This window comes from Pygocentrus nattereri, chromosome 22 (genome assembly GCF_015220715.1).
Source record: "Pygocentrus nattereri isolate fPygNat1 chromosome 22, fPygNat1.pri, whole genome shotgun sequence".
Lineage (NCBI taxonomy): Eukaryota > Metazoa > Chordata > Actinopteri > Characiformes > Serrasalmidae > Pygocentrus > Pygocentrus nattereri.
Window position 1 is genome coordinate 25,907,243 of NC_051232.1, and position 18,437 is coordinate 25,925,679.

General features: G+C 41.4%; 1 long non-coding RNA gene across 1 annotated transcript in view; it reads left to right on the plus strand.

Moving 5' to 3' along the window:
- The first annotated feature begins 5,940 nt into the window (after window positions 1-5,940).
- LOC108414789 overlaps window positions 5,941-18,437 on the plus strand; it is a 94,021-nt gene continuing 81,524 nt past the window's right edge. Inside the window, exons 1-3 of the long non-coding RNA XR_005129383.1 lie at window positions 5,941-6,207; window positions 7,496-7,664; window positions 7,820-7,970. This is a non-coding gene — a long non-coding RNA (uncharacterized LOC108414789). The remainder of the gene's footprint in view (window positions 6,208-7,495; window positions 7,665-7,819; window positions 7,971-18,437) is intronic.

An 18,437-nucleotide genomic window follows, 5' to 3' on the forward strand; every position in this document is an offset into this window, starting at 1 on the left:
AGGTTGTCTAGTGTGAGACTTGGTGGCTTTGTGGGAAAAGCCTTGCCTCGTATCCAAGAGGTTCCTGGTTCAAATCTGGCCTAGTCTCTGGTGTGCATGTGGTGGTGGAAGAGGAGAAAGAGAGAGATGGCAGGGAGAGTGACAGAAGCAGAGAAGAAGAGCAGCGGTCTTCCTTCGAGAAGCCGCTCAAAATGAGGGTGATAGGTTTTATACATGACAGCTGTATATTTAGGAACTAAGTCGAAAAGATCAAATTCTCACGTCCTGCTCTATAACCCCTTGTTTTCTGCTTCCTGGAGGCCCCGGGGGGGAGCTCGGATTATTTCCCCCCTTCTCAGGTACTGCCCTCCGGCCATCCTCCGGTGCCAGTGCACCTCCAGGCTCCCTGCAGGATCTCCGTGGAAGGTGACTTCAACTGGCAACCGCAACTGTGACATGGAGTTCCTGATCGGGATTTGAACCGACAATCCCCAACCACGGGGCATGGAATCTACCAGCGAGCCACAGGATCTCACAGCTAGCTCTTGTTTTTTTTGACATTTATCTCTCGAATCCCAGCTTATGTACATACAAAAAGAAGCTTCTTACCCAGGATTTGAACCGCCGACCTTCTGTGTGCAAAGCCATAGCTTTTTCAAAGACGCCACCGTGGCTGCTGCATGAAAGGCCTTTTTTTTTGGACATTTGACTTTGAGATTCCCAGGTTGTTTCTACTGATGTTTATTAGACCAGGAACTCTCAAGGAAGCAAGGACTGTCTTTTTGATGTGAACACAACACAAGTGGGTTTAGAATGTTTACCTCATTTGAACAGAACTAAAAGCAAGTGAGTTACTATAAGAGACAATCTCAATAATACAGATATGTGCTACTTGCCTCCAACCTGACTATGGTTTCCACACTTTCCCACACTAAAGAGAAATTTGTATCAGGAAGACAGCCATAAAACTCAGATAAGCTGCTCTCATTAATGTAAAGCAGGCAAACCTTGTCCAGGCCAAAGTGCTGTAGAGATTAGTGTACATCCCCATCTAAAGCTGTGCATTCAGCTCATGAAGGCCTTGCTAATTAGCTGATGAACTGAATCAGGTGTGTTTAACGAGGCAGCATGCTGAAGTCAGTGTTTGGCGCATGAGGGCTTGAGCTTAGGCGATGTAATAAGTCCACCTTGCAGCTTATTTAGATCAGAAACAGTCGTCTCTTTATTTATATCTGATATTTCCAGCTTCACAGTAAAGACATGCAAAAACACACCCAGAGCAGGATTTGAACTGCTAATCACTTGATTCCATGTTTATGGTCTCTTAGGAGTGAGTCACCAAACTCCACGTATTGCATAACTTTTTTTGGACTTAAGATTCACAGGTTTGGGTTTTAACTTGAAAAGAGTATTGCTTACCTGTTCAAATCTAATGTAGTCTCAACTTTGGTTGTGATGGGGTGGTAATGATGAAAGGTAAGTGTAAGTAAGAGAGGCGAATGCATGCAATGGTCTTTCTTCCAGAAAAAAAGCCTAACATTTAACAATACGCTTCTTATGCCCGTGAAAAAAACTCACATGAAAAGATTTGTTAGGTCATCTTGAAGCTCATTTCTATGTACTGCATTCACTTTTTGTAATCTGAAAGTCGAAAACCTGTACTATGACAAATTTATTTTAAATATTGTAAATGGTTTACATTAAAACACACAAATACTGTGGAACTATAAAACTTTCCGCCATGATAGTACTTTTTCTTTAGCTACGCTATATATTTTAAAAGTATTCGCTCGTCTGCCTTCACACACATATGAACTTGAGTGACATCCCATTCTTGGATTCATAGGGTTTAATATGTCAGCCCACCTTTTGCAGCTATAACAGCTTCAACTCTTCTGGGAAGGCTTTCTACAAGGGTTAGGAGGGTGTTTATGGGAATTTTTGTCCATTCTTCCAGAAGCACATTTGTGAGGTCAGACACTGATGTTGGACGAGAAGGTCTGGCTCGCAGACTCCTCTCTAATTCATCCCAGAGGTGTTCTATCGGGTTGAGGTCAGCACTCTGTGCAGGCCAGTCAAGTTCTTCCTCACCAAACTCACTCATCCATGTCTTTATGGACCTTGCTTTTGTGCACTGGTGTTCATGTTGCAACAGGAAGGGACCGTCCCCGAACTGTTCCCACAAAGTTGGGAGCATGAAATTGTTCAAAATCTCTTGGTGCTGAAACCCTTTCACTGGAACTAAGGGGCCGAGCCCAACTCCTGAAAAACCTACAGAGGACGTGGTGGCTACAGCAGCGAACACGTCTGTGATTTTTACCCATTTTGCAGACTCTTCCATTTCTTTGCACGTAACTTCTCCGCTCCCCCTTCCTGCCGCTTCTGTTTCTCCACGCTGCCTCTCCTAACATACGCGCTCAACACTGAACGTAGCGGGAGTTACAGCGGACCACGCAGAGAAGGGGTGGGGCCACTTTCGTCCTGTATCCTGATTGGTTCAGTCCACTGTCTATATTGAAGATGGGCCAATGGGCCGCCCCCTCTAAATTGTGGGCCGGTCTCTTAAAAAAAAAGGGAAGAATAAAAAATCCAACAGCTGCGGCCCCTCAGGACTGTCGGCCCACCGGGAAAATGCCCGGTACGCCAGATTACCAGTCCAGCCCTGGTCTGCAGTGACAGCAGAGGAGGTTCCCGGGTTAGGAGAGACACGCTGGCGCGTTCGGCCGCTTCTCCCCCGGTGATAAAGTTTTTATGTATTCGGTTTTCCACCTTGCTGGGTGAAACTCAACACACTGTGTCGAACCTCGTCCTGGACCTAATATGAGCCTTGTGGATTTCTCTTTCTGTGGCTCTGAGTTCTCTGCTCAGCGTGGAGCGTCTGTGACTGTGCTTAACACCTACTGTGAGAGTACCTGTGCTGCTCGTGTTGTGGATTATTTTCGGGATTATTCTCTGGTATTTACTGAACTGTTACGGCTGCAACCTCCACTGTGGCCTCATCATGACGGCGAGGAGAACAAGGCACTCTTTCTTCCGCTCCGTAACACACGGTGCAAATCTCCTGCTCCTTTATTGATGCATCGTCACCCTGGTATTGGCGACGTCCTAAATATTGTCATCGGGGTTCTGGTCGGACTTCTAACTATTATCAGCACCCCAACAATATCCCCTCACTCTGGGCATCATATCGCCGTAAATCCTCCCAGGCAACGGCGGGCTGAGCTGATCACGTAAACAACCGGAACCTATGTTGGGTATCTACAACATCTCTACACGCCCCGAGCACAGATCACACTCTTAAATGTGCTCCGTTCAACGTCCGTTCCTTAAATAATAAGGCAACGATTGTTGCTGATACTATCCTGGACCATGACATTGACCTGCTCTGTCTCACGGAGACCTGGCAGCGGCCTAATGAGTAGTTCCCGCTCAGTCAGACTCTGCCTGCAGTTTATCAGTACAAACCAAGTTTAACTGGACGAGGTGGAGGACTTGCCGTGGTGTACAGATCTGGCCTTAAAGTTAAAACAGTGTTAATCCCAAATATGACCTCGTTTGAGTGTTTGGCACTGGTGGTCTCTACTGGTAAACCTTTGCTTATCTATCGTCCCCCAAAAACTTCACCTGTTTTTATGGCTGAATCTTCTGAGCTAATTTCCACTCTTATTCCTGTTAATTCTGATCTGTTGCTGCTTGGTGACTTTAATATTCATGTCAATTCTGGTAACTGTGTATTTGTTAAATCATTTCTTAATGTTTTACAGAGTTTTGGTGTATCTCAGTATGTTGATTTTCCTACTCATAACAAGGGCCACACTTTGGACATTGTTTGCTCTCTGGGAAAAACCCCTTTTAATGTGAAAGGCATTGATCTGTGCGTATCTGACCATAAAGCGGTGTTCTATGATTTTTCGCTATCATGTCAACAGCGAGGGAAGCGTCAATCACGCCAGTTTACATTCCGGAGCCTTAAAAATATCAGTCCTCTTGCTGTTATGGAGATGCTCAGTCAGAGTCCGGTACCTGATTGTTTACATCCTGATCTGCTAGTGACCCATTATGAGGAAACACTGTCGCATATTTTAAATCATCTGGCACCTCTAAGATCACGCTTGGTTACATTTTCTCAGCCTGCTCCCTGGTGTACTGCTGAGCTGCGCAAGCTGAACGCTGTTGGTCGTCTTGCTAACAGAACTGGCCTGACTGTGCATGGCCTTGCTTACAGTGATCATGTTTTGTTTTATAAGGAAAAACTACAGGAAGCTAAAACGCTATTATTCTAATGTTATTCATGGTGCCCACGGCAACCCTAGAGCTCTCTTTTCAATGGTCAATAAGTTATTGAGCCCTGTGAAAAGTTTCCCCATGGTTCCCTCAGCTGAACTCTGCTCTCAGTTCAGGAACTTTTTCCATCATAAAATACACACAATTTACTCTCAGTTTCAGCCCACGCAGCTACCCCGATCATTCCACAACTGTTTTCTCAGTTCAGCAGCAGTTCATAATTGCTTCTCCTGCAACAGTCAGGAGGCTTAGTGACACTACTGTCTGTATCCCTGGTTTTGTTGTCTCTTCCTCTACACAAGAGAAATCTTGGAGTGATTTTTGATTCTACATTATCGTTTGAATCACACATTAACAGCACATGTAGGACAGCCTTTTACCATCTTAAAATCATTTCTAGGATTCGCCCTTTTCTCTCCTTCACTGCTGCTGAGACCATAGTCCATGCATTTATAACTTCTAGGCTTGACTACTGCAGTGCTCTGCTGTCTGGCCTCCCTGCTCGGGCTTTGAGCAGGCTGCAATATGTGCAGAACTCTGCTGCTAGGGTGCTCACCCATACACGATCTTGGGAGCATATTACTACAGTCCTTAGTCGTCTCCACTGGCTGCCAGTGAAGTACCGTATACAGTACAAATGACTTGTGCTGGTGTTTAAATCCCTGCATGACCTTGCCCCATCTTACCTAAGAAGTCTGCTTCAACCCTATACTCCAGTGCGTACTCTTCGGTCCTCTAGCCTCCAGTTGCTTGAGGTCGCACCATTGGTAATAGAGCATTCTGTGTCGCGGGTCCAAAGCTGTGGAATGGTCTTCCTGATGAACGGCGAGCTTGTTCATCTGTTGATGTTTTTAAATCAAGACTCAAACCTCATCTTTTTAAACTAGCATATGGTTGATTCTATGTGTTTGTGTTATGGTTTTTTTTATGTGTCTATGTATGTTTGTTCATGTTCTTACTTTTTTATCCACCTTCTTTTTTTCTTTTATTATTTATTGTACAGTGTCCTTGGGTTTCTTGAAAGGCGCTTTTAAATAAAAATGTATTATTATTATTATTATTATTATTATTATTATTATTATTATTATTATTATTATATTGAGGAATGAATGGCGACAAACAACAGATTTAACACACTCTCAGAAATAAAGGTATGAAACTGTCACTGGGGCAGGACCCCTATTGCCACTGGGGTGGGTCTCTCAAGGGTACATCTCAGGACCTTTAGTCAGGGAACATAACTGAACTGGACTCCACACACCCCGCCTCATCTCCACGCTTTTATTTTCTCTTCTGTTACTTAGAACTGTTGTTCTAAAACATATTTAAGGTACATAGTTGGCCCTTAAAACCACTGTTGTACCTTCGAGGAAACACTTACTTTGTTTTCACCTTGATGAATGAAAAATGTACCTGCACAGTATTTTATTTGTAACAGCGCAGGCCAGGTTTTATTACAGCCGGACATCACCGACCCACCAGCAGACACGTGTGGCTGTGTCAGAAGACTGGTCGGCCATAACCACCACTATTTATAACACATATGGACATTTCTTTGTATCACATTCATCAAATAAACATTTATAAAATGAAACACATACACAACAACGTACTTTGCGGCACTTTAATAAGTGAAGGCTATTGGTCTTCAGCTGCAAGTGCATGCATCAGACTCAATGAATGAAATAGAATCAGCGAGGTGCCTTTTCCAGTCTTGAGAAACTGGCTGCTATAATTTACTACAACCACCAGATGTCACTGTTGTCCGTGCTCCAAAGTAGTGGCTCTTCAGCGTCGTAAGGAAGAAGCCCAAAAAGTCTTCACAAGGCTTCGTCTGCACGTCGCCACTGGAAACGTGAAACCAAAAAACGGACAAAAAGCATGGGTTTCAGTACTGAAGGCGGAGTGAGTGGAAACCGGGGCTGCCTCCAGAAAGCCTAACAGGTACTGCTTTTCCCCCCCGCCTTCCTCTGTGAGCCGGAAACCGTTTTGGGGACTGCGTCTCATTAGCTAGTTAACTGCCCTGATTCCGGTGTGGTGGCCTGGCCTGTCTCACGTCCCGGTCTTCTACACGAATAAATGCAGATTTATTAAAAACTCCCCCTGTTGGCTAGCGCTCCAGAATGACTTGGCTTTGTTTTACGTGTAGTAAAATGCCTTTAAACTGTCCTCATTGTTGCCTTTGTACACGAATTGAACAGACTGGTGCTGCTCTGTTTATCAGAGTTGCTGCATTAAATGTAACTGTAAAGCCTTTCTCACACTGACTGAAACCATTTTCACAGAAGTCCCCATCTTAGTTTAACTAGAGCCGGTTTATGAGGAGCCGGGCCGCTTCCCATTCCCCCGTTATATCAAATACAAGCCTGCTGAACAGCAGAGGGCGCCCGCGAGTGGGTCCTCAATGAATGGGAGTGAATGGAGCTCAACGGCTAAAAACGGACAGTTAAAATAGTTTGTGATCACTCGACCTGAACTTTTGTTTAATGTTAGAAAGTAGAAGGATGTATTTCACTAAAAAAACAAACAAAGAAATGTAACCGTTATATACAGTAAACGGGTTTCGGGCACCAGGAGGCGGGTTTTACTGCTTGATTGACTGGCGAGCGGAGTAGCTCATTGGCTGTTCACGCTCACTGACGTCATGGACCTACATGAGGCCTTATTTTAAATTCCTATAGCTCGAGTTTAAAAGCTCTTAAAAATATAACAGCGGTGTTCAAATGTTTTCTGCTGCTCTGTGTTCGGGAAATGAATGCATTCTTTTACACTAAAATGTTTAAGCGGTTTTAAACAGTAATTTTACTCAAATGCTCCATATCAGCATTTTGGACTCTCTCAGGAGCGCCCTCTAGTGTCTGGGAAAACCAAGACATTGCAGAGTGATACTTCCCTTCTCTACAATTTTGAGGAAGAACAAGCATGGAGCAGTTCAGCTGTGCTTTAAATGTTGTGTTATGCTTGTGTTTCTGTATTGTATTATGCATTGTATTTTGTACTTCATACATGGTGTAAAATAAACCGGTTCAGAGCAGGAAATCACACAAATATGAAGTAGCTGGCTCTGTGTAGCTGTACAGGGGTGTGCTTTCGAGCATGCATTGTGTTTGGCTCAATTCGTCAGTAGTCAACATCAACTTTAAAGATGCTAAAAGGGGTACCATTTCTCCAGTTTCTGCTCACAGTCCTACTTCCTTCCTCTCCTTGATTCCTCTGCGCTCTTGTTTGATAGGAGAGGGGCAGCAGGAAAAGTACTTGGATGAAGCCAGATTCAAGTGAGTTGGAAGTGTCCTGCAGTTCTGCTCTGGAAGTGTGAGATGGCATCCAGTTGGTGATTCTGGGAGCTGTAGTGTTCGGAGGATAGAGCAGTTTTGACAACAGTCCTGAAGGTTTCTTGAGAGGTATTTCTTTGCACTCATCACTGTCAGGTTTTACGTATACATGATAACATAACACAAATGACTTCCATCCAGTGGCTGTGACATCAGTAGCGTGCGCCCTCTCCCCTCTTCTGTACTCTGTAAATCAACGACTGCTTCTTTGTTACATATTGCAGTTGCAGATGACATCACTGTAGTGGGTCTCACCAGAGACAGTGATGAGTCGGCCCATCCTGAGGAGGTGGAATGTCCCACAGAATGGGGTGCAGACAGCAGCTGAGTTGAGCACTCCCTATATGGTGGACATGTGCATTGACATCCGCAAAGGTCAGCTGTCCCACCGTTCTCCTGTAATTAACAGCATGACTGTGTAGTGTGAGAGTAAATTCTCAGGCCTCTGCTTTTACCAGGCCCTCAAGTGGGAGGTAAACATTTAAGGTCGTTATTAAAAGCATTCCCATATCTTCTGTTGCAGTCTGCTTCTCCTCTTTCTCTTCATGCTCAAGTAGACTGAAACTGCAAATTACTTCCTAGCCAAAAAAGCCTAGCAGCAGTTTCACTTCATGCAGAGGTTAAAGAGAGCAAACCTCCCTCTTCCCAGCATCACTAGATTCTATGTGGGGCATTTTCTCACTGTCTGACATGGGAAGTGCACAGACTGCACTTGGATTGTGAGATGATTGTGAATCTTTTTCACACAGTAGGTTACACTCAGGTAAAACAAAAACCACACCATCCATAAATCCCAGGAAGCTAGTTGTCGCTGCTGTCTGAACAAAACTTTGTATCTCCATTTTTGTCATTTTTCAGTTTTTCACATAATTTGAAAGAACCTGTTGTCCTATACATTGTGTGTAAATTTCATGATGAATGGACCAAAAAAAACCCAAAATTACTTGGAAAAAACTCTGGTTCCATTGACTTGCATTGAAAGTAGATTAGGTTTTTTTCCTTCTCCTTTAACGTTCTTATTTTGGAGACACAAGGTTTCGTTCCGACAGCAGCGATATGGATCAGGATGGTTCATTCGGGACGCAGCTGTCTAAGTAGGCAGCACAGTGTTGCCAGATTGGGCTGATTTGTCACCATTTTGGAGGGATTTTAAAAATCATTTTTATTTAATAATCTACATTACTTACTTAATAATGCAGCTTATCTTGCAAGGAGGATATTTAATTTGTCTACAGCGTTGAATGTGAATTAAAACCTTTTTTTAATTATTGTTTTTTAAAATTTGTGATAAAAAATTAACGTCTATGTTTAAGAGACCGACAGCGTCATCTAGCAGTGATTAATGTTCATGTACCCAGAAGCTTATTTGTAGATATGTGGGTTAAATGCTGGACTATTTCTTGTTGTGGTTCAAATGATCCTAGACTGTTTCTTTATTAGGTGGGCACTAGCAATAGCAATATGGAGAATCTATTTGTTAATTATACATTTTAAAATACATTTGTTTATATATTTTTTCAGTTTAATACAAATTCATTTCAGAAGGTATCAAAACATGAATGTGCATTAGACATTTTCATACATTGTTTAATTAATTTTTTAATGCATTTTCATACATTTATTTATGGTACATTTATATGTACTAAACTTTAAAATAGATATATTTGGTTAAGATGGCAATGTAGTCTGAATTCCATTTCAGTGTTTTTAGTGACGCTGTTGGGTGGATGCTAATATCAGTCCAGCAGTGACACTGAGGTGTTTAAAAACTCCAGCAGCACTGCTGTGTCTGATCCACTTGTACCAGCACAACACACACTAACATACCACCACCATGTCAGTGTTACTGCAGTGCTGAGAATGATCCACCACCCAAATAGTACCTGCTCTGTGAGGGTCCATGAGGGTCCTGAGCACTGAAGAACAGGGTAAAAGGGGGTAACAAAGTATCAGAGAAACAGATGGACTACAGTCTGTAACTGTAGAACTACAAAGTGCAGCTATACAGTAAGTGGAGCTGATAAAATGGACAATGAGTGTAGAAACGAGGAGGTGCTCAACATTATGCCTGATCATTGTGTATCCCACTGTTGATGAAAGAAAACCTCCAAAATGATATAAAAAAAAGAAAAAAAAGAACAAACTTTACTTTTAATGTAAGTCAGTGGAACCAGACTTTTTTCCAAGTCAGTTTGGGCCATTTCTTTTGGTCCATTCTTCATGAAATTTACAGAAAATGTAAAAGGCAACAGTCATTTTCAAATTATGCATTTTGCTTTTGTCTCTGTAACCCATGGGTCTTTACACTAAACTATTGAAGGTGAAGTTACTCCAAATTTAACAGCTTAAAAAGGTCAACAGGCTAACCTAAGTAAGTGATGACAACAGTTACTCTTAAATGCTTAAGCATTATTATTATTATTATTATAGTCTAGGCAACTAATAAAATAAAAAAACATTAAAATATGAACACACCTTTATAAACTAATAATCTTTATATTTTATAATCTTATGATCTAATGAGCAATTTTGGATTGTACGGCCATTGACTACGATAAGACATCAGTTTTAAGCTCTTCCCCCAGCTGCAGCCTTATGAAGGGATAGGGCATTTCTTATCCTGGCAATGTTGCGAAGATGTAAAAAAGCTGTCCTAGTGATGCTGCCTATGTGTTGATCGAATGATAAATCTGAATCAATTATGATGCCAAGATTTTTGCTGCTGAGCCAGGTGTGGCTGGAAAGTCAGCGAGATTTAAAATGATAATTTATTTCTTGCCAATTTTTAAACCCAGAAGGAGAACCTCTGTTTTGTTACTGTTTAGTAGGAGGAAGTTCCATAACATCTTTTACACAGTCCTCTATTTTCTTTAATCTGCATTTGTCATCAGGCTTGGCTGATATGCACAGTTGCGTATCGTCTGCGTAACAGTGAAAGTTAATGCCATGGTTACTTATAACTGTGCCTAACGGTAACATGTATAGTGTAAATAATAATGGTCCTAAAATAGAACCCTGCGGAATTCCAAATCTTACTTTTGAATAATTGGAATATAAATTGTTTACACTGATGAACTGATAACGTTCTGTTAGGTAAGATTTGAACCATGATAGGGCCGTCCCTGAGATTCCAACATGATGTGATGTGGTCTATTGTATTGAAAGCTGCACTGAGGTCACGTAGCACTAACAGGGATACGGAGCCTTGATCAGAGGCAAGAAGATCATTAGTTATCTTGACTAGCGCTGTCTCAGTGCTGTGATGTGGCCTGAATCCAGATTGGAATTTTTCATAAATATGGTTCTTATGTAGATATGAACTAAGTTGTTGGGCCACAGCTTTTTCTAAGATCTTAGATATAAATGATTTTTTGTTATGAAAAATGTAACATAATACATCTGTCCTCTGTATATATATATTTATATCGCTGCTGTCAGAACGAAACCTCGTAACCTCGTATGTCTTTTTTGCCTTTTTTAGGTTTTTGACATAATTTGAATGAACTCATCGTCCTATATATTGTGTGTGAATTTCATGACGAATGGAGCGACATGAATGACCCAAAATGGCTTGGAAAATGTCTGGTTCCACTGACTTACAGTAAAAGTGGAGTGTGTTTTTTCCTTCTCCTATAAGTTTTCTTTTTTTTTTGAGAAACATAATACATTACTTATTTTTATTCTACTGCGAGATATATATAAATGTACTACAATGTTTTATATAGTTGGTGCTTAAAATGCAAGTTTTCGAAAAAATTAACTTTTTTTTTCTACAAGTGCTGAATGTAATGTAAAGTTGCTTAGAAACATTTCAGAAGTCTTGAAACAACCTGGACTTCTGCATGAATCGCTCCTGAAATAGGAAATAGTTTTCATAATTTAATGTAATAATAAGCATAGAGCTTTTTAATACAAATTATATGATTATACATTAAATGCACAAATGCTTGAAACACTCGAGGTCACTGATGCATAAAAGTCAAAACATCAAAACATCACTGATGCATAAAAGTCAAAACTATACATATTACTTACATTTATTTGTAATGTTATACTTTATATTTCTGAAAATAAACACATTCTTTTTCCAAAATTTCATTAGCCTAATTCCAGTGTCCAGTATACTGCACAGCAGAATCCACTGAAGTCACTAAAAACTATAAACTAAAGATTATCCCCAAATTCCTAGATCATCACCTTCTCTCACTTTCACGTAACATGTTTGATTCCACTTGTAACAAAAATCTTGAATGAGTGCATTCAAAAAGCATCATTGACTACAATTTACAGTTTAGATTACCAGATATTTTACCTCAAAGTTTGTTTTGTATAGAAATGAACATCTTCACTTTTTTCATGTGAGGGACCTTCTAGTAGGATGGACATTTGAAAACATATCTGGAGTAAATACAGAATCGCTCAGTAAGTGTTTAGTTAGGTCTTGGAGGCGGTGAGCATTTACGTCACCAGCTGGTATGATTGTTTTTTGTTTGTAACAAGATTAAAAGGAGAACTGAAGAAGACGACACATTTCTATCAAGCTAATTTGTTCTTGAACTGAAGTGAAACAGAAACATTTACTGTTTATTATAGATATTTAGAATCTATTGTGTCCTCGTGCCGTATTAGAAGTCAAGAGACTTTTTGCTTTTAAATAGTATTTCAAAGTATTCTGAGTGATATGAAATAAACAGTATTGCGCCATGCATACCTGTTCATGTGCACGGACGATGGACTGATGAGTGGTCAGACTGGGAGTCATGTAAGTATAATGCTGTCTGTCAGCATTCTTACCCTGGTTTTTTAATTATACCATTGACAAGAAAAGCATTGCACAGGGGCCAGACAGGAAGCACCACACTAGCATCAAAGCTGGAATGCAGAATCTATTCAGTCTTCAACCAAGCCTTTCGTTTCTCGTTGTGCTGAAAGAATCTCTGGAATCTCAGCCGAAACAACTCATATATTTAAACACCTGAAAAACATTAAACATTACATTAAATGAATCCTAGTTCAGTCCCAGCTCAGTTTACTTATGTCTTTATTTTTTTATTTCAAGGCATGAAATAGTTTGGTCATAGTTTGTCTTTGATTTTGCTCATAAATGTAGCTTCTGGATTCTGTTCTGCATGACAACGAATGTACATTTGTCCTTCCTCAGCAACAATAACAGGTAATTAGGCTGCATTGTATGCATGAGCTGACTTTAGAGCTAATGTGTGGCTCCTTGTCTGGAGGGTGTGGAAAGCGAGCAAGACAAATGACTGCCGGGGCAACAGTAATGTTACGCTTCTGGAGTTACAAGTCCAGTTTTATTAGGGAAGTGTTCAGGCAGAGCAAGACGGAATTGGCGCAAAAACTTTTCTTTCCCCTAAACCAATGTTTAAACTGCTTTGAAAGCAGGATAGACTGAGGTAGCCTCATCAAACGATCACAATAGCAGTTTATTGTAGAATTCCAGATGCTTTCTGATGCTCACTTAGTTTCTCTTGTAGTTAACATGGAAAATCTAAAGGCTTTTTTCTGCCTTACTGCCACTATGAAAGAGTTTGTTCCACTCCACCCAGTCCACACCCAGGTTTACACCATGGCTCATTAATCACTCATTATATTCTGATTATCTATTCATGCAAGTATACACATCAGAATCAGAATCACTTTATTCCGCCATGTACGTTGTGCATAAAAGGAATCTTGGTGAGTGTACATGTATGACATATACTAAACAAGCTAGACAAGCATACAAACTGTTAAAACATATTTAACTAAGGAACAAATACAATAATATGCAATAAATAGAATAAAGAATAAGAGTAGCTATAGAGATAGTGAATATGTTTACATATGCAGTTCTGAGGAGAAATATACTATAAAAGCCACTATGAACAGAAGGTTGCAGAATGATATGAACATTTGCAAAAATTTAACATTTGTGCAAATAACATTATATTGCAGAGGAGTTACTGTAATAGAGTAAAGAGGTTGGCTCGGTATAGTTTAAAGTTTAAATTGTGAGGTGTCCACTGTGGTTATTGAGTGCTACAGCTCTGTGGAAAACTCTGTGTGTGCTGGCTTTGATGGCCTTGTATCTTCTGTCTATGTGGAGTGTCTGGAAGAGATGGTGTCCAGGACGCGTGGGGTCAGCTGTAATTTTGCCAGCGCACGTTATCACCCTGCTGTTGTAAAGTGTTGCCAGACTATATCCAGTATTCCTCTTCCTTGTCCTGATTATGTGTGGGAGTCTAGCTCATTCTTGTGAGGTGGAGGAACCAAACCAGATGGTTATGGACGATATGAGGATGGACTCGGTGATATGTAGAACTGGGTCATCAGGATCTGTTGCAAGTTGAATTTCTTCAGCTGCATTAGAAAGAACATCCTTTGCTGTGCTTTCTTGGGTATGGCAGCCCCTGGATATTGTGGTGTCCAGGAACTTAAGTGACTCCACAGTGGAAACCACCGAGCAATCGATGATGATGATTATGGGAGTAGCAAAGTTTTTTGCATGTTCAGTAGCGGGTGGTCCCACTGTAGTGGTGTCATCTGCGCACCTCAGGAGCTTCACAGCTGGTTCCTTAAAAACACAGTCATTGGAGGCTGAAGAGAAGGGCTAAGCAAACACAACCTTGTAGAACCCCAGTAATCAGGGTCTGGGGGTCTGCCGTGATCTGTCTCCACTTTGTCAGGAGATGGAATCTGGTACAAACAGCTAAGGAGAGTTTGACCTGCAGCAGCTCTAGCATTATGTTGTTGAATGCCAAGTTGAAGTCCACAAACAGAACTGTAGGGTAAGTTGGCTGTAGCATGAAGTGCAGGGCCATACTGACTGCATCATCAACAGATCTGTCAGCTCTGTATGTGGACTGCAGGGGATCCAGCAGAGGGTTTGTAAAGGCCTTCAGGTGGGCTAGAATGAGGACCTTCATGATTACAAATGTCAGGGCTACTGGCCTGTAGGTGTTAAGTCCAGTAGTAGTTTTTTGGGGGACTGGAATGATGGTAAATGCTTTCAGGCATGTGGGAACAGAGTAAAGGTCCAGTGATTTGTTGAACATGTTGGTGAAAACTGGTGCTAGTTAGTTACAGCAGCAATGTGGCTTTTCAGCTTTTCTGAGTATTTCTTTTTTGATCTTTGATCCATTTTTCTAGCCTCTGTTAGAGGCTATCTGAGTTCAGCTAGAATCTTATTGCTATTGTATTTCACCCATGCTGTAGATGAAATGCAGCCCTCATAGAAACTGACAAATGACATTACAGTATCTGTCTAAACCATCTGTCACATCTTCAAAACCAGCCCTGTAGCTTTTCAGTGTATCCACTGGTCCACCTCTTCACTGGTGTGACGACAGGCTTGTTGGTTTTGAGTTTTTGCCTATAGGTTGGGATGAACAAAACTGTGGTCAGAATGCCTGAGATCTGCCATGTGGCAGCATGGTAAGCATTTTTAATGGTGGTGTAACAATTGTCCAAGATATTCCCTTCTCTTGTGGCACAAGTGACATGCTGTCTGTATTTTTGTGAAGTTTGCACTGTTAAAGTCTCTCATAATGATGACCAGTGACTTCTCTCTCTCTCTCTCTCTCGCTCTAATTTCAGTGCATCTGTCATGGAATTACTCGAGTCTGGTGGAATGTTAACAGTGACAAGAATGAACAAGCAAACTCTTTGGAGGTAGTAAAACAGTTTGCAGTTGATGAAAGGTGACTCTAGATGAGGAATGCATGAATTTAACAGTACTGTGACTTCTTTACCCCAACGTTCATTGACACAGAAGCACATTCCTTCCCCCTTTGTTTTTGCTGGTGATCTCTGTGTATCTGTTCAGTCTGTGCAGCAGCATGCTGTCTAGAGTCAGATCAGAAAACCAGAAGCAGAGGGCAGACGCAGGCCATGTCTGCTGACACTTCTTCCTTTCCTTCACCTCTTCACCAGCTAGAGCAGAGACCGTTGTGAGGATTTCCCAAAACTCTGAAGGTTTTTGAATAAATTCCAGAATAAAAGTAGGTAAAATGTTGTCTCTGAAGGTCAATAACTCTTACCTGCTCTGACTGACAAAGGTTTACATAAAATAGCTGATATCAACAAACAAAAACAAACACAAGAAATCTCTCACCATTGCTGCCAACTGCAACATGTTCTTGATCTCCAGTAGATACATATAGTAGAGACAGTCATGCACAACAATGGCATTAAAGCTACTTAAGTTTCTTCTTGATTTTTGTTTTGTTTTTTAGACTTTGTTAGTTAATTGTGGAAATGAGTTGACGGGATGTACTTTTTAGCTCTCCGTTTGGTGTCTTTTGATCCCTTCCTCATATGCAATGTAATGGCAAGAAAGCACAGTCGCCATATAATTTTAATAATAAAATTAGTGTAATTGATTACCAAAATAAATAATTCATAGCTGTACAAAGTGAAACCTTTTCAATGGGATTAGGACATGTATTTAAAAATATTTAAATCCCCTCACAAAATGTAACCCAAGTTGCCACCAATGGATCCGAGTGTTGTGCTACCAGACGTTCTCACCACATGTACACAGCTACAGTCAGGCAGTGGATCATGAGTCTGTTCTTTGAAACAGCAACCTCTAGTGATTGATAGCAGTAGCATATCACCCTGAATGCAGCCAGTCAATGAGCAATTTTTAAATCTATCAGTAATCAGAATTGAGTGAGTTGTTTATGCATAGCTCAATAAATTGTTTACACTGATGAACTGATAACATTCTGTTTGGTAAGATTTGAACCATGATAGGGCCGTCCCTGTGATTCCATCCATGTTTTCTAACATTTCTAGGAGAATATTGTGGTCTATTGTATTGAAAGCTGCACTGAGGTCACGTAGCACTAACAGGGATACGTAGCCTTGATCAGAGGCAAGAAGATCCTTAGTTATCTTAACTAATTGATTCAACTTGTAACAAAAATCTTGAATGAGTGCATGAGTCCAAGTCTGGTGGAGGAGGGATAATGGTCTGGAGCTGTTTTTTAGGGTTTGGGCCACTTTATTACAGTGAGGGTTAATGTGAATGCTACAGCATACAAAGACCTTTCAGACAATAATATGCTTTCAACTTTGTGGCAACAGTTTAGGAAAACCCTGTCATGTTCCAGCACGTCTGTGCCTCTCTGCACAAAGCTACATCTATAAAGACATGGTTTGATACGTTTGGTGTGGATGAACTCCAGCGGCCTGCACAAAGATCCAAAATCTTTTGGAAAGGCTGTTATAGTTGCAAAAGCCAACTCCATGTTTCATCCCATGGTTTTGAACAGGGATATCCAAAATGTTGATATAGGTGTGATGGTCAGGGGACCACATACTTTTGGCCATATAGTGTATTTGGACAAAGTTCTGTCCACTTCCTGGGGGTAAAGCAGGGGAGACAAAGATTGGAGCGAAATCAATATCACTTTAGAAAGGAAACAGTAACTAAAACACACCACACCATGTGTCCTCAAGGTGGAGCTCTTGTGGGGTTTTATGGCTGTGGTCAATCTTCAGGATAAACCCCCAAAAAAAAGGTTGTCTAGTGTGAGACTTGGTGGCTTTGTGGGAAAAGCCTTGCCTCGTATCCAAGAGGTTCCTGGTTCAAATCTGGCCTAGTCTCTGGTGTGCATGTGGTGGAGGAGGAGAAAGAGAGAGATGGCAGGGAGAGTGACAGAAGAAGAGCAGCGGTCTTCCTTCGAGAAGCCGCTCAAAATGAGGGTGATAGGTTTTATACACGACAGCTGTATATTTAGGAACTAAGTCGAAAAGGTCAAATTCTCACGTCTTGCTCTATAACCCCTTGTTTTCTGCTTCCTGGAGGCCCCGGGGGGGAGCCCGGATTATTTCCCCCCCTTCTCAGGTACTGCCCTCCGGCCGTCCTCCGGTGCCAGTGCACCTCCAGGCTCCCTGCAGGATCTCCGTGGAAGGTGACTTCAACTGGCAACCGCAACTGTGACATGGAGTTCCTGATCGGGATTTGAACCAACAATCCCCAACCATGGGGCATGGCATCTACCAGCGAGCCACAGGATCTCACAGCTAGCTCTTGTTTTTTTTTTACATTTATCTCTCGAATCCCAGCTTATGTACATACAAAAAGAAGCTTCTTACCCAGGATTTGAACCGCCGACCTTCTGTGTGCAAAGCCATAGCTTTTTCAAAGACGCCACCGTGGCTGCTGCATGAAAGGCCTTTTTTTTTGGACATTTGACTTTGAGATTCCCAGGTTGTTTCTACTGATGTTTATTAGACCAGGAACTCTCAAGGAAGCGAGGACTGTCTTTTTGATCTGAACACAACACAAGTGGGTTTAGAATGTTTACCTCATTTAGTTACTATAAGAGACAATCTCAATAATACAGATATGTGCTACTTGCCTCCAACCTGACTATGGTTTCCACACTTTCCCACACTAAAGAGAAATTTGTATCAGGAAGACAGCCATAAAACTCAGATAAGCTGCTCTCATTAATGTAAAGCAGGCAAACCTTGTCCAGGCCAAAGTGCTGTAGAGATTAGTGTACATCCCCATCTAAAGCTGTGCATTCAGCTCATGAAGGCCTTGCTAATTAGCTGATGAACTGAATCAGGTGTGTTTAACGAGGCAGCATGCTGAAGTCAGTGTTTGGCGCATGAGGTCTTGAGCTTAGGCGATGTAATAAGTCCACCTTGCAGCTTATTTAGATCAGAAACAGTCGTCTCTTTATTTATATCTGATATTTCGAGCTTCACAGTAAAGACATGCAAAAACACACCCAGAGCAGGATTTGAACTGCTAATCACTTGATTCCATGTTTATGGTCTCTTAGGAGTGAGTCACCAAACTCCACATATTGCATAACTTTTTTT